The sequence below is a fragment of the Rhinichthys klamathensis genome, unplaced genomic scaffold, assembly GCF_029890125.1.
Source record: "Rhinichthys klamathensis goyatoka isolate OS25496 unplaced genomic scaffold, OSU_Roscu_1.1 h1tg000011l_1, whole genome shotgun sequence".
In the NCBI taxonomy this organism is placed as follows: Eukaryota; Metazoa; Chordata; class Actinopteri; order Cypriniformes; family Leuciscidae; genus Rhinichthys; species Rhinichthys klamathensis.
The window spans coordinates 20,809,481-20,822,500 of record NW_026606564.1 but is presented as its reverse complement, the minus strand read 5'-3'; positions in this window follow the sequence as shown (position 1 = coordinate 20,822,500).

Genomic DNA, 13,020 nt, shown 5'->3' with positions numbered 1-13,020 from the left:
CTGTCATCTTAAATAAGCTGAATGAGCTGAAGATTTCATTTGAAGATTGCAGAGGGCAAGCTTTTGATAATGGGGCCAACATGAATGGTAAGAACCAAGGAGTACAAGCCAGACTGCTCAGAAGAAATCCCAGAGCCGTGTTTGTCCCATGTGGAGCACATACTCTAAACCTTGTAATTGCAGATGCTGCCAAATCTTCAAAAGATGCAGTAGGGTTCTTTGGACGTGCAAAAGCTCTTCACCTTCTTTTCGACTGGCACACAAAGATGGAGTGTTTTAAAGAAACACGTGAAGATAACCATGAAGTCATGGAGTGACACAAGATGGGAGAGTAGGCTCAAAAGCTTTCATGCAATAAGGCACCAGGCATCTGAGGTTCGGGAGGCATTACTGGAAGCCAGATAGACAATCAATGATCCTGTGGCCCAAGTGGAGGCACAAGCACTTGCAGAGGAGGTTGGATCCTACCGCTTCTTGATTTGCTGTGTTGTATATAGTGAACAAGCTCCTCCAATCCGCCTCAATGCAGTTGGATATAGCAGTTAATTTAATCTCGAATGCAAAGGCTTCCCTCACTACATACCGGGAAACTGGATTGTCTGAGGCATAGACAACAGCCAAAAGCATTTGCGAAGTAATGAATGTGGAGGCTGTTCTGAAAGAGAAGAGACTGAGAAACACCAATAATTCAGCTATGAGGCTCCTGATGAACCAGTGACTGATGCACTGAAAAACCTTGAAGTCAACTTCTTTAACATTGTGGTCGACTCTGCTGTGACATCCATGGATGAGAGATTTGAAACACTCAACCAGGTGAAATCCAAACATGGAGTGTTTTGCTAAACTTCAGCACTGCCTCACAGATGTCTAGGGAATCTTTAACAGGCCGCCACGCTACGGCTTCGTAGAACTCTTGAAAAACTCGAAGAGTCTGTTGGTTTATTTGTATAGTTTGCATAGTAATTACAGTTATTATGTTCCTGTGTATATTGCGTGAATGAGGGTTGGTGTTTGGGCGGATATTGTGTTTTGCGGTAGGTGATATGCCATACGGAACCGTTGTCCACTGAAACTGCATATTAACGCACCAGTGGGGCTCGACAGCCTTAGTCAAACGGGTTGGCGCGTATGGTCGGGTTGCGGAGAGATTGTGAGATTGTGGTTAGGTCTCAGCAGCAGGAGGGATGTAGAGGTCAGTAAGCTGGGCTGAGTTGAGTGGGGGACGGAGGGGGGTGACTCTGGGACGCCAGAGTCACTGTCGAGCCCTCTTGAGGTGTCGTGGGCTAGTCGACGAAACACTGAGGACGGAAGGTGCCCACTTGAAGACCCTAGAGATGTCCCCTACTCGGCTCAATCCAGACGGTTGTCGTGCTGGTCCTGTAGTTGCAGCCGTCGCGTGCGCTAACGCGCCAAGTACACTGCAGCCGTTAACGCCGGACAGAAGGGGAGTCACACCACCGTATGGAAAGAAGCGTGCATGGATGGAGAAGCATAGTTTACTGTAAAGCTACGTCTTAGTTTGTGCTTATCTTGGCGAAAGCCGAATGCAAATCAGCATGAAGTTTTAACATTTACTCTCGTGTAATGGAAATCTTAAAGACTCACTGCATGGAAGTTCAAAATACTATGACATCAGTGGAATGGATCTGGCACACGAGATTCAGAATTTACCAGATTAGATGACTGCATTTGAGTTGCTTTCATTTCTCTGTGAGAAAAACCTGGAGGAACTCTATCCTAATCTTTGGATAGCCCTAAGAACTGCAGTCACCCTGCCTGTAACAGTAGCATCGACAGAGAGGAGCTTTTCAAAATTAAAGCTCATCAAAAGCTTCCTGAGGTCTTCAATGTCACAGGAACGTTTGAGTGGATTGGCCATCATGAGCATAAATCATGATGTGGGGAAACACCTGTCCTATGATGACATCATTGATGATTTTGCCTCAAGGAAGTGCAGAAAAGGAATATTTTGATGGTAAGATTTTAATTCAAACATTCAAATGTTTACACATTTGTAACATGTAACGAGTAACATGTAAGATTGTGTAAATGACTGTTTAACTAACTATGTGATGTTCTTCTCAGTTTCTTCTGGACAGTCCAAATAGACTGGTGTTGCCCACACTGATGCCGAAAATGCCCAGGCTGTAGAGAGAACCAAAGTTAATCCCAAAAGCCAAAGCTTTTATGACTTTTTATGGTTATGATTTATTAGTTCCCTATCGGTCAGTCACTACAACGTAGGTCAGACTGACCAATAGGAATCTCGCTAGAGAGGCCAATCTACTTCGAGTGAAACTAAAACAAGCCAATGCACATTGGCATGCAATCATTTGCATCAGCTGCGCGTCCTCGTCAGCGCGGGTATTTAACAGCAGCTGTTATGATTGCACACTAGCTTTTTGCTTCGGAGCCAAACGCTTCATGGTAATCCTACAGAGTGTGAAACTTGGCAAGCCTTCGTTGGATCTCTCCTTGTTCGGTGCGGGCGTTACAGCACGGCAGCGCGAGCAGTCTTGTGTCCTCTCTCTTCTGTCTGTCTTTTTTGTTTTGTTTTTTTGAGCAAATTCAAAAAAGCTGTTTTAACAGCTGGTAAGGTGCGCAGTTCAGCGCTCAAAGGCTGTTTTCACAGCCGGTAAGACCTGCCAGCGAGAGAGAGAGACAGCGCACAGACGGGTGCACATTCCCGTCTGTGTTCGCAGTGACTGTTCCTCTGCGTGCTTCAGCACCAGTGAGAGTAGTCCCTAAAAGAGCTTACACAGATAGACAGCGTCTTTAAAAAAAGAAAAAGAAAAAAAAGATGACTTTCTATCTGTGTGTTTCTGGATGCGGTCGTTACCTGGGCTCACAGGATGGTCACAAGCGCTGCCTCGTGTGTCTGGGCATTGAACACGCTGAGGCAGCGTTTGTGGATGAGTCATGTACCCATTGTGGGAAGATGACCATCGCGGAGCTACGGTCGAGACTCCTGTTCCTGCAAAGGGGCGGAGTCCCCGTGCCTCTGCCTCGTTCCAATCCTCCTCAGAGGGTTGCTTCGGGCGGGGGCGCGGGTGACCTGAGGATCACGGTGAGCGCGTCTCCTTCGGGGAACCAACCCCCTAGGAGCCCTCACCCCTCTCATGCTCCGCAGCCAGTTGAGCTTCCATTGGAGAAAGCTGGACCATCCTCGAGGTGTGTACCGGTTGTCTCCTTTGGGGCTCCCAGTGACCAGATGTCGATCGCTGCATCGGAGGGTGGGTCAGACCTCTCTGCGGACGACGACTCGGCACTGCTGCCTCCTTCGGGGTTGCCAGCGGTGCCTGAGACGGACCCGGAGATGATGACCATGCTCTCCCGGGCCGCCAACGGGGTCGGGCTCGTGTGGAATCCTCCACCGTGTCCCGAACCCTCGAGGTTGGATGATTGGTATCTCGGGGTGGCGCGCGCTGGTTCTCAGCAACTCACCCCAGTGCCTTTCTTCCCGGAAGTGCATGAGGAGCTTACGGGAACGTGGACGGCACCTTTTACTGCCAGAAACCGTTCCGGTGGCTTCTCCTCCCTCACCACCCTTGATGGCGGGGCAGCTAAGGGATACACGCGCATCCCGCCAGTGGAACGGGCCGTTGCTATGCAACTGTGCCCTAACTCCACTCGGCGCGGAGAACCGTGTCTTCCTTCCCGGGCCTGTAGGTACTCGTCGGACCTATTCGACGAGGCTTACAAGGCCTGTGGGGAAGCTGCCTCTGCCATGCACGCCATGGCGTTGCTGCAGGTCCATCAGGCCAAGGCACTGAAGGACCTGTACGAAGGTGGTCATGATCCACAAGTTCTCCAGGAACTTCGTGCCGCAACGGACCTCGCGCTTCGTGCGACGAAGGTCACCGCGCGGTCAGTGGGTCATGCGATGTCCACCTTGGTGGTCCAGGAGCGCCATCTCTGGCTGTGTCTGGCAGACATGAGTGAGGCTGAGAAGCTCCGGTTCCTCAACTCCCCCGTGTCCCAGACCGGCCTCTTCGGCGACGCGGTCGAGAACTTCGCCCAGCAGTTCTCGGCTGTACAAAAGCAGACTGAGGCCATCAAGCATATCCTGCCGCGGCGGTCAGCTGCTGCCTCCAACCCACCGCCTGCGGCTCCTCAGTCTGCTCGTCGCCGGGGGCGTCCTCCTGCGTCTGCCCCTGCTCCCGCGCTGCAGCAGCAGCCTCCACCTAAACGGCGCCGTGGAGCCAGTCGCAGGCAGGCCGCCCCGCCCGTCCAGGCCCCCGCCAAGAAGGGTGGCAAAGCCAGAGGTAAGCGGCCCCAGGACGGGCGACCCGGAGATGGAAGGGACTGCTCTCCAGGAGACGATGACCGCATCGCTCCTTCCCCCGGAAGAGGGCCGGGTGGAAAATCCTGTGTTTCGTTTTGTTCCGCCGCTGGCCTTAAAACCAGCGGTACCCAAATTTTCAATAAAAGAGCAGTTTCTACCATCTCTGGGTCCGAAGAGGACCCGGAGAGCAATGGGGGGACAGAATCCTCACCACTCTCATCCGCCTCCTCTGTCGCCAGTGAGCAGCAGTGTGCAGTTCGAGAACGCCACCGAGCCGCCTCCTGCCCCGTGGAACCAGGTAAGTGCTGCACAGCACACACAGACCCTGCTACGGGCCGCCTCCCAGAGAGAGCCTCCCGAGCCACGTCCCTGTGTTCCACCTCGCTGCCCCACTCCGGGTACGCCTACAGTCCCTTTGGTCCCGCTTGCACGGTCTCTGAGAGCCTGGTTAGCGCTCCCCAGTCCGTCTCGCTGGCTCATTCGGACCATCAGGCTCGGCTATGCGATTCAGTTCGCCCGGCGTCCCCCCAAGTTTCGGGCCATCCACTCCACTACAGTGAGAGCAGCCGATGCCCATGTCTTGCGTGCGGAGATCGCAGTCCTACTGGCGAAGGACGCGATAGAGCCGGTCCCTCCAGCCGATATGGGGTCAGGGCACTACAGTCCCTACTTCATTGTACCCAAGAAAGGTGGTGGGTTACGACCGATCTTGGATCTGGGAGTTTTGAATCGGAGCCTCCACAAGCTACCGTTCAAAATGCTCACGCAGAGACGCATTTTCGGATGCATCCGTCCCCAAGATTGGTTTGCAGCGATCGACCTGAAGGACGCGTACTTTCATGTCTCGATTCTTCCTCGACACAGGCCGTTTCTGCGCTTTGCGTTCGAGGGTCGAGCATATCAGTACAAGGTCCTGCCCTTCGGGCTGTCCCTGTCTCCCCGTGTCTTCACGAAAGTCACGGAGGGGGCCCTTGTTCCCATGAGAGAACAGGGCGTTCGCCTGTTCAACTATCTCGACGACTGGCTTATACTAGCAAACTCTCGAGATCAGTTATGCGAACACAGGGACCTCGTGCTCACGCACCTCAGCCAGTTGGGCCTTCAGGTCAACTGGGAAAAGAGCGAACTCGCCCCTGTGCAGAGGATCTCTTTTCTCGGTATGGAGTTGGATTCGGTCGCACAGACAGCGCGCCTCACAGAGCAGCGCGCTCAGTCGGTGCTGAACTGCTTGAACACGTTCAAAGGCAGGACAGCGGTCCCACTGAAATTTTTTCAGAGGCTCCTGGGGCATATGGCAGCGGCAGCAGCGGTAACTCCGCTCGGCTTGCTTCATATGAGACCGCTTCAGCACTGGCTTCACGGCCGAGTCCCGAGATGGGCGTGGCATCATGGCACTCACCGGGTGGCAATCACACCGGCCTGCCGCCAGACCTTCAGCCCGTGGTCAGACCTCTCGTTCCTTCGGGCAGGAGTCCCCTTGGAACAGGTCTCCAGGCATGCTGTGGTTTTCACAGATGCCTCTGCCACCGGCTGGGGTGCCACGTACAACGGGCATGCAGTGTCAGGGGTGTGGACGGCTCCCCAACTGCATTGGCACATCAATTGCCTCGAGTTGCTAGCAGTACATCTCGCTCTGAGCCGCCTGAAAAGGCCGCTACGGGGCAGGGACGTGCTGGTCCGTACGGACAACACTGCGACCGTGGCGTACATCAACCGAGAAGGTGGTCTACGCTCCCGTCGCATGTCGCAACTCGCCCGCCATCTCCTCCTCTCGAGTCAGCGTCTGAGGTCGCTTCGAGCCATGTATGTCCCTGGCGTGCTCAACCGTGTGGCCGACGAGCTATCACGAGCTGTGCTTCCGGGAGAATGGCGACTCCACCCCCAGGTGGTTCAGCTGATCTGGAGAGAGTTCGGAGAGGCTCAGGTAGACCTGTTTGCCTCTTCAGAGACCTCCCACTGCCAGCTGTTTTACTCCCTGACCGAGGGAACACTCGGCACGGACGCACTGGCACACAGCTGGCCCCGGGGCCTCCGCAAATATGCGTTTCCCCCAGTGAGCCTACTTGCACAGACACTGTGCAAAGTCAGGGAGGACGAGGAGCAGGTCCTTCTGGTGGCTCCCTATTGGCCCACCCGGACTTGGTTCCCAGAACTCATGCTCCTTGGGACAGTCCCTCCCTGGCCCATTCCTCTGAGGAAGGATCTTCTGACTCAGAGACGGGGCACCCTATGGCACCCGCGTCCAGACCTCTGGAAACTCCATGTCTGGTCCCTGGACGGGACGCGGAGGTTCTAGGTGACTTACCCCCTGAGGTACTTAACACCATCACTTCAGCACGGGCGCCGTCCATGAGACGTGTTTACGCCCTGAAGTGGAACCTGTTCGTCGAGTGGTGTTCTTCTCGCCGAGAAGACCCCCGAAGATGTTCGATAGGGTCTGTGCTTTCCTTCTTGCAGCAAGGGTTGAAGCGAAGGCTGTCTCCCTCCACCCTCAAAGTACATGCTGCAGCTATTTCAGCTTATCACGACCACGTAGATGGCAAAACAGTGGGGAAGCACGACCTGGTCGTCAGGTTTCTTAGGGGGGCGAGACGATTAAATCCTCCTCGACCCCCCTCCATACCCTCTTGGGATCTTCCCCTGGTGCTTCGAGCACTTCAGGATGTTCCCTTTGAGCCTCTGCAGTCAGTAGACTTAAAGCTTCTTTCCATGAAGACTTTGCTACTGGTTGCACTGGCCTCTGTCAAGAGGGTAGGAGACCTGCACGCATTTTCGGTCGACGAATCGTGCCTAGAGTTCGGGCCGGGTGACAACCATGTGGTATTAAGACCCCGGCCTGGCTATGTGCCCAAGGTTCCTACCACTCCCTTCAAAAACCAGGTAGTGAACCTGCAAGCGCTGCCTTTGGAGGAGGCAGACCCAGCCCTGGCTTTGCTCTGTCCCGTTCGCGCTCTGCGTATGTACGTGGACAGAACTCAAAGCATCAGGACCTCAGACCAGCTCTTTGTCTGTTATGGAGGCCAGCAGAGGGGAAAGGCTGTCTCCAAGCAGAGGATGGCCCACTGGATAGTGGATGCCATCGCCTTGGCTTACCAAGCTCAAGGCGTGCCCTGCCCGCTCAGGTTGCATGCACACTCCACGAGAGGCGTTGCATCCTCCTGGGCGCTGGCACGTGGCTCCTCGCTAACAGATATCTGTAGAGCTGCGGGCTGGGCGACACCTAACACGTTCGCTAGATATTATAGCCTACGTGTAGAGCCGGTCTCCTCCCGTGTTCTCACCCTAAACGGGTAGAAGCACCGAGAGGCCCGGCTCTGTCGGCTTGCTGCACCCTACTGTGCACCCTTATTGCTCCAGAGTGAAAAACCTGTCGAGTCCTCCAAAAACCCCTCGGCCCGGACATGGCGGAGCGTCCGGTGCCAGGCCTTTATCCGCTGAATCCTTGAGAACCGGATCTGGGCTGGGTTCCATATGTGTGACCCTACGGGGATCCCATATGTGTATATTTTCCACGGCTGCTCCTAACGGAAGCCCGTGTCTTTCCCTTGGGCTAAGTCACCCACTATCTCATATGTAGTACAGCCTTCGGGCTAGTCCATATGTATTCCCCACATAACTCCTTGAAGTAAGTGGCTTCCGCAGCGTCCTCCTTCCTAACTGAAGGGCACCAATAATCTCACTGTATGGGTTATTACGGAACAACAGTGACAGATACACTCTGTGTGTAGCCTCCTCCTATCGTCCTTCTAGGCAAGAAGGTGTAGAGGCTTGCATGGGGCGCTGGATGGGGTGCAGCAGCTGTGGCGCTTTGGTAGGGATTCCTATTGGTCAGTCTGACCTACGTTGTAGTGACTGACCGATAGGGAACGTCTCGGTTACATATGGTAACCCTCGTTCCCTGAGGGAGGGAACGGAGACGTAGGTCCCGTCGCCACATCTGCTGCCGCCCACTGGGGCGGCCAGCTTTCTCAGGTTTGGCTCCTCAGCAAAAAACTAGTGTGCAATCATAACAGCTGCTGTTAAATACCCGCGCTGACGAGGACGCGCAGCTGATGCAAATGATTGCATGCCAATGTGCATTGGCTTGTTTTAGTTTCACTCGAAGTAGATTGGCCTCTCTAGCGAGATTCCTATTGGTCAGTCTGACCTACGTCTCCGTTCCCTCCCTCAGGGAACGAGGGTTACCATATGTAACCGAGACGTTTCTTCTTATTTATGTTTACGTTAATGTTCACTTACTTAATAATATTCACTTGATATCTTAATAATCTATTCAATAAATATTGTTTGTTTGAACCTCATTCTGTTCTATATTGTTGTACTTATTCTTTGACTGTATTCTGACCCTCTGTCTGAAATTATACATTTTTTTATATTCTTATGGTATGAAGACCTCTTATATGTCAAAAGCTCAAGCCAAATTTGATTTCTCAATTCATGACCCCTTTAAGGCTTGTCAGTAAATGGCCAATGATTGGCTAACTTCCTTGCTTAGGAAACAGTATACTGTGTCAGTGTAGACAGCATCAGTCATTATAATGGCTTCTATTTACTTTATATGCTACGCTCACATCCAGTGTAGGCAAATGCCAGCCGTTAAGCAAATGAACATCAGTGGGCGGGGCCTATGGTGCGATGATGTACAACTATTTGTCATTGTCTTCCTCTGGAGGCGGGCATATGCAAATGTCCGCTCCTTATACATTCACAGGGTTACTCACTCAAAGCATATCTGTGTATTGTTACAGAACTTGGCTTACATTAATACATGCAAACTGCAATAAATAATGTCCTGTTAATGATGAGAGAAAAGACACCGCTTGAGATGGTTGAGGAACTAATTCATGCTCTATATGTTATCTATCCAAGAAAACTCACACAGAGAAATCAGCGTATGAATTATATAACTTGACACGCACCCTCCGGCTATCCTAAAATATATCAGCGCCTAGCATCTAGATTTTTATTTGTTTTATTTAACATGATTTTGCACACCTGCATTAATATCGCTGGTGAATTTGACCCAATTGCATTGATTTCAAAATGTGTAATACAAATTGTAAAAGAAAATCTCAGAGTAAAACTAAAGTTGTGAAAAATATGATACGCCGGTGTTTTGCCAGATGAGAAGTTTATCTATGTATCATCTTTTTACTATTTTAATTCATTTTAAAACTATACCATCTATCTCTTTTAATTTCTTTTATAACTGTTTTAAATTTCCCTTGCTTTTATTTTGTGATTATTTTAATTCCTTTCTGTAAAGCACCATAGTGTATGAAATGTGCTATTTAAATAACCTTGCCTTGCCTATTTAAAAAATGTGAGACTGTGAAAATGGGATTTGGTGTGAATACTGAGATGATTCTCCAATGTGTCTAATGTAGCGTGTGATATTTGGATGGTGTGTTTCAGTGAGTCTGTAACTGATTTAATCCTCATCATCTCATGTGACTTTTATATATTTAGGGTCCCAAAGAACCACCACATGAACTCAGGAACGAATGCCAGAACTCAGGCTGTTTCTGAGTGTTCACAATGTTTTATATTTAAACAGAGCAGTAACACGATCATGTAACCTTTATGTCTATCATATCCACACTTTCAAAATTTTAAGGCATTTGGTTTAAAAAAAAAAAAAAATACAGAAAAAAAATGAATCACACAAACAAGCAGAAAACCTGGTAATAAAACATTCTGAAATACAAAAAGCAAACTGAACATTACATATTCTAGTCTTTGGCAAATATACAATATTAATTTTGAGGAGAAATGTTATTATAATTCACATAATTATTCTGCCCAACTACTTCTTTTTATTCAAAGGGATCAAAATCATGTATCAATGTACACTCTTGATAACTGTTTGAAAATACTCTATCACTATTAATATTAATAATCTTAATTACACTTAGTTGTTTTAAATAGAGAAATACTTTTAAAACAACTTTCAAGACAAAATACATACTTTCTTTCCTCATATAAATTTACAAGTTTGGAGGACACACACACACACACACACATGTACACACATACACACACACACACACACACACACACACACACACACACACACACACACACACACACACACACACACACACACACACACACACACACACACACACTCTCTCTCTCTCTCACACACACACACACACACACACACACACACACACACACACACATTCTCACACACACAGTCTGGTTCACTCTCTCTCTCTCTCTCACTCACACACACACACACACACACACACACTCTCTATCTCTCTCTCAAACACACACACACACACACACACACACACACACACACTGCTTTTCGATTCCTTCACATTTTTAACAGTAATACATTCAAGTACATCTTGCAACTTGACAAATATGTTTTCAATAACAGATCTGGGTACATAAAGATTTTCTAAGTATTTACAGGTAATTACAGGCTTCTTTACAAATGGAATAAAACTATAATGAATTTCTAAATACTACAAGTCAATGTATTGAACAATTTACACAGATTTGAATCTTTGAGACCTGAATGGATTTCTTACGCTGTGGCTCCCTTTGGTGGAAAACATGTCCTTCTTCTATCGATCCCATGAAAATAAATGACTGATGTTTTAGAAACTGCATGGACTAGAGCTGATGTGGATCTCATGAAGATCTTCCAAGGAGGAGTTTGACGTTTTTTGTTAGATTTTTAAAGGAGTTAGAATGGTGGATAAACTTTATAGAAAAATACAAATACATTTTAAGGGCCTGACACACAAATATTCAGATGAAACGGATACTTTGATGCTAGCATGCATGGAGAGTTATGAGCAAAAACGTAAAGTTGCTTATTATAGTTCCACCTTTCAGCTTTGTTTTGTCACTATGTACGAATATATCAATTTTCATAATGGTCAGCCGTTCTGAAGTTTGATTGGCTTTCTGGTGGCCATGTTTGTTAAATCGTGTGTATCAAGTTTAGTTAAGTTTAGACATTTTGTTTGGCAAATAGATGACCATTTAACTTATATCTTCGTAATGGTTTGATGTATCAAAATTCCTTGGATATCTGTCGACCACATGAGGATTGGGGGAGTGTTTGGGAAACCGTTTTAAAACATTTGTTACTGTTGTTGTTATTATTATTAGTGGAGATGAGATTGAAAGCGTGGGTTTTTATTACAGTAAGCGTGAGCGTTTATTAAGATCATATCACATTGTATGAGTAATCAATGCAAAAATTCAGATACTTTCAAAAGGTTCACAAATGTATTGTTGTCACTGTATCAGAAGTCAACAGTCCTGATATTTATGGATGTGAAAACCTCAGGCTGATCATGGATCCTGATGGCATCGAGGAATACACAGCTATATGTGAGATGCATCAGCCAAACACCAGATCTGACAACATTAGCTCTGAGATCTTGATGCGATTTTAAAGGGAAAGTCTGCTGAGAATGAGGACGATGTTGGCGGTACTGGGATCCATACTGAAGATTCAGGTCAGGTTGGCCTACCCTGATTACAGTCTGAGAGGTGAGGGCCGTTTTGGTCCTTGCAGGCTATTATAGGTGTTTTATTTCCACTTCGACAAAATATCCCACCCATTAAAAGCTCTTTTGGTAGGAAATTAAGTTTGGTGGACATTGAATCAAATGAACTTTTGCATGAAAATCCGAAATCTTACTCAAGCCCATGAAGTGGCATATGCTGATTTTTCTTTGCTTGTTGAATTGCATACAGATATTAGTCTTCAGGGATTCGGTGTCCTTATCCAAGTTCAGGAGGGACGAGAGCATGTGATTGCTTTATGCTTAGGTCTCCACCCTGTAGAGTGAAACCATGCCAATTACAGTTCCTTTGTATTAGAGTTGATGGCCATAACAACAAAAAAGAGAGATAAATAAAGATTACCTGTCTGGATCAAGGTCTACTGTGGTTACGGATAGCAATCTTGTGGCTCACTTGCAGACAGCCAACCTTGGGGCCACAGAACAATGGCTTACCAATTTAATTTTTGTAGGGAAGAACAATTCTTTTTTCTAGAAAATAAACAATTTCCTGCTTGCACTCGACATTGAAGAGTGACCACCTTCAAGCTCTAGGGAAAAAGTGCAAAAGTATCACAGAATGTTCCCATATGTTCACGGTTTTCTAAATGCACATGATATAGTTTGGTGAAAAACAAATAGATATGTCATTTATATAACTGAGAGAACTGGCAGCTGTTTTCCTATGTTGCAGTACAACCATATCTGCAGTTTTTGTGGAGATCTGGAGACTGGTCCCGAGTGTGGGCTGAAATTGGACTAAGATTGTTTTTTTTAAAACATTGAGACTTTTTTTGTTGTTGTGATAAATAGATCACCGTCCCCTCCCCTAAAAAACCCTGAAATTTTTATTGAGTTCATTACTAACTCATTGTCACCAATTATTAGATAAGATAGATAGATAGATAGATAGATAGATAGATAGATAGATAGATAGATAGATAGATAGATAGATAGATAGATAGATAGATAGATAGATAGATGAAACAGATGCTACAGTGTTCTGGATGTTTGAAAACTACTAAGTTAAAAGAAACAGTTCATCAATACTGTTTAAAAAACTGTTAATTCAGAGCAGATTGTCAGAATTACAGACATATAAATTAAAAATCTCTGGTTATTGGATGATACACCCATGACCATCGGAAAGGCAAACAATCATTTGGTCTCTCGTGCCACTTGCAGTCCATCTGTGTGGCT